At 48.5% G+C, this 3,496-nt stretch overlaps 1 long non-coding RNA gene across 1 annotated transcript; it reads right to left on the bottom strand.

Annotated features, from left to right (window-relative positions):
* Positions 1-438: 438 nt before the first annotated feature.
* LOC109770673 (uncharacterized) lies at positions 439-1,972 on the bottom strand. Its single transcript, XR_012186889.1, has 4 exons — positions 1,521-1,972; positions 1,273-1,417; positions 894-963; positions 439-711 (listed from the first exon to the last, which is right to left on the bottom strand). It is a non-coding gene; the product is annotated as an uncharacterized lncRNA (long non-coding RNA).
* Between the last annotated feature and the right edge of the window lie 1,524 nt (positions 1,973-3,496).

Raw genomic sequence — 3,496 nt, 5'->3', positions numbered from 1 at the left:
AGAAAAAGGCCTACTAGTGGCACACCAGTTTTGCCTACTAATGGCGCACTACTGGTGCGCCACTAGTACCATGCCACTAGTAATTAATACTAATGGCGCACCACAGGTGCGCCATTAGTATACCAGATACTAATGGCGCACCAAGCAGTGCGCCATTAGTATAGCCCACGGTGCGCCATTACTATCTGACTTAGTAATGGCGCACCACATAGAAGTGCGCCATTAGTAACAATTTTTTTTCAAATATTTTTTCAGGTCCTAAACTAGCATTTAGATTTCAGCACATGACATCTAGGTAAAACACCAGCTGCTAGATAAAAAAGAACATGACACAAATTCTCAATAACCCCAAAGCCAAACCTTGGAAAACAACAATCATCATGATAAAACAGGCATCCAGTATGAACAATCGCAATTCTGTAACAAGTAACTACTGACTTCAAGCATGGCTTTTGTCTACAAAATTCATGCAACATGAGATTGCTTAGCATGCCATTGCAACCAGGATCTAGCCAAGCATGGTCACGGGGTAGAAGTATTTCGGATTACAAGATACCTAATACAAAAGGATTGCTCGTCTAATCTCTCAGGCTATAATCTCAATTTAGGGACTTCCTCCGATCAGCGGATCATCAATCCTTGCATCCCCTGCCCGCCATCTTCGGTCACCTTGCTAGCTTGGATCGTGTTGATAGCATTTGCAATGTTTCCCTGTAGCAGAATTTTAAGAGGAAACTGTATTAGTTGCTCGGTAAGCACCTATGAGTTCTCAAGGTCACTGTAGGAGTTGCATCTGACATTCATCAAGAAATTGGAATGCTATGCATGTTCCTACTGAACTAGTTTGCAGCTGAAAATTAGCTGCTGCAGTTCAAGGCGAGGTAGAGGCTTACCCTCCACACTCCAAGCTTTGAACGTAGACTCTGCCATTGTGGCATCCCGAAGGCCCTCGCAGTATGCCGGCTGAAATTACATACCAGACTAAGTATTAACCAAAAAGGAAAGGATACCAGACTAAGAATTTACTTTGGTGATCTATGATCGATCTTATATTTCTTTACAGAGGAGTATCTAATATAGTGATATTTGATTGCTAAACTAAATTCACATTTGGTGATATGATTGGAGAATGGCATGTTATATCATGTTCTGGTATGGAGAAAGCGATACATCGCCCAGAGAATCAAAATCATAAGCATTATGGCTCTCACGAGATTTTTCCACACAAACACAAGACCTAAGACGGAGATGTGAGCCGGAGGATAAAAGTACCTGATAGAGGTCAGATGACTTGACAAACACAATGATTGCTGCAGCAGCTTCTTCCTTCGCTGCACCAATTGCGTCGGCCTCATCAGACGAACCATCGAATGTAGCCAGGTACTTGTTCAGAAACTTAAAGTACGCCTTGGTCATGCTGACGATCATTATAACAAGAATGGGTTGCATCAGTATACAATCTTGCCATGTAGGTTAAAAAATGCAAGGAACTTGGAAGCAAAGGGCAATGCGTGCCGCACCCCTTCTAGTCTTTAAGAATCCTGGTGACGGCAAGGAACAGGTCCCTCTGCTCCGGCTTGCCGATGCCCCAGTAGGCGACAAAGGCGTCGATGTTCTTGAAGGTGGGCACGACGCAGTCGGCGGCCTTCCCAGCGGCAGCGAGCTCGAGCGCCTTCCTGTAGACCAAGGCCTTGCCGGAGAGGCCCGACAGCAGGTTGTACAGGCTGAACAGGCTCCAGGCGTCCACACATTGGCATCATCAGGAACCTTATACAACAATCCGATACAGGGAGGCACGGACGGTGCGAGGGTCGCCGCGGCGGCTTACACTTTGATGCGCAGCATGGGCTTCTCGCCCGGCTGCTGGGTGAGCTTGGCGCAGATGAGCCTGGCGATCTCCAGCGCCTCGTCCTCGGATCCGGCCTTGGTGACGAGGTTGCAGATGACGGTGAGGGAGCACTCGAGATCTGCGGCTGCTAATGGCGAGCGACGCGGGGTAAGCAAGGCGGAATTGAACAATAAATCGATAGGGATGGGGGAGAAGAGGGGAGGGGGAGGGGGGAGGTGCCTTTGTTGGACAGGCGTGGGGCGAGGAGGACGAGGTCGGCGGAGGCGAGCATGAAGGCGGCCATGTCGAGCCAGCGGCCGGCGAGGACGTGCTGCTGCGCCTCGGCATAGAGGCGGGCCACCTCCGCGCTAGGCTAGGGTGTGCCGCCGCCGGAGTGGGAGGGGAGGGGATTGGGAGGCGACAGAGAGCCAAAGACAGGACAAGGAGGAAACCCTAAAACTTAACACCCGACGCCTCGGGCCCACGGGGTGCATTCGGTGGAATGGGCCAAGTTACTAATGGCGCACCGTGGGAGTGGTGCGCCATTACTAGTGAACTAGTAATGGCGCACCACACCCACGGTGCGCCATTAGTAGTTTTTCAAAAAAAACAATTTGAAAAAAATTTGGAACAAACTTACTAATGGCGCACCGTGGGAGTGGTGCGCCATTACTAGTTCAACTAGTAATGGCGCACTATCCCCTGGTGCGCCATTAGTAATTTTGAAAAAAAAATTTACTAGTGGCGCACCGTGGATGCGGTGCGCCATTAGTATTTGGACACTAATGGCGCACCAACACATGGTGCGCCATTAGTATATAGTAGTGTGTGGTGCGCCATTAGTGTCCATATTATCTATAGCCCTTTTCCTAGTAGTGGGCCTCCGACCCCTTCTTCCTCGCTGCCGTAGTGTGGGCAGATCCGGCCTCCCGCCGCCCACCTAGCGACATCCTGGCGACCATCAGGTATAACTTCCTTCGAAACCGGCCTTGCTCTACTTCCCGAGCTCCTGACGTTGCTGCATTTGTATCTTTTACTATTTCCCAGGCCCCCTCGTAGATAGGATCGATCGGCTGTTCGGAAACCACCTAATTTTTTTACGTTTAAGAGGTAAAACTAGTTCAAGCACTCGAATCTAGTACTACCTGGTTCAAACAAGGAAGAAAGGGGGTGGGGGTGGGGGAGGATTTGTTACCTGAATCTAGGACTTGGTCGAAAGAGGAAATAATGGGGGCGAAAAGTAGCAGAGACTGGCTATCCAACTGGTCTCTAGGTCTAATAGGGAAATAAAGGGAAACGCAGTACAAACTCAATATAAACCCGATCTATTGGTTGAAAAAGGAAAGAAAGTGGGGACTAGGGGACAAGTCAACAGAGTAAGTCCAGCACTAGATTTGCTAGCCTCACACAGTATAAGGTGGCTATACCAAACAAAAATGGGACCAACCCAGATATCCTGTTCTGATGTTTGTTGCCCCGAGCCACTCTTCTGTAATGCCACTGGTAAAATGTAGCAGTCGCACTGTTAAAAGTAAGGACACGTTAAACCAATGTTGTTTTCAATGTAATGCCTCCAGTAATATGAATCAATGGCACTTCTTTACATGTCTTGCTAAAATTTCCCATTAAGATAAGTTGGTTCTTTTCGTTAGAAATGCAACTGTCCTG

The sequence above is a fragment of the Aegilops tauschii genome, chromosome 6 (genome assembly GCF_002575655.3).
Source record: "Aegilops tauschii subsp. strangulata cultivar AL8/78 chromosome 6, Aet v6.0, whole genome shotgun sequence".
Lineage (NCBI taxonomy): Eukaryota > Viridiplantae > Streptophyta > Magnoliopsida > Poales > Poaceae > Aegilops > Aegilops tauschii.
The sequence above is the reverse complement of the archived record's forward strand: the minus strand, read 5'-3'. Positions and strand labels throughout refer to the sequence as shown.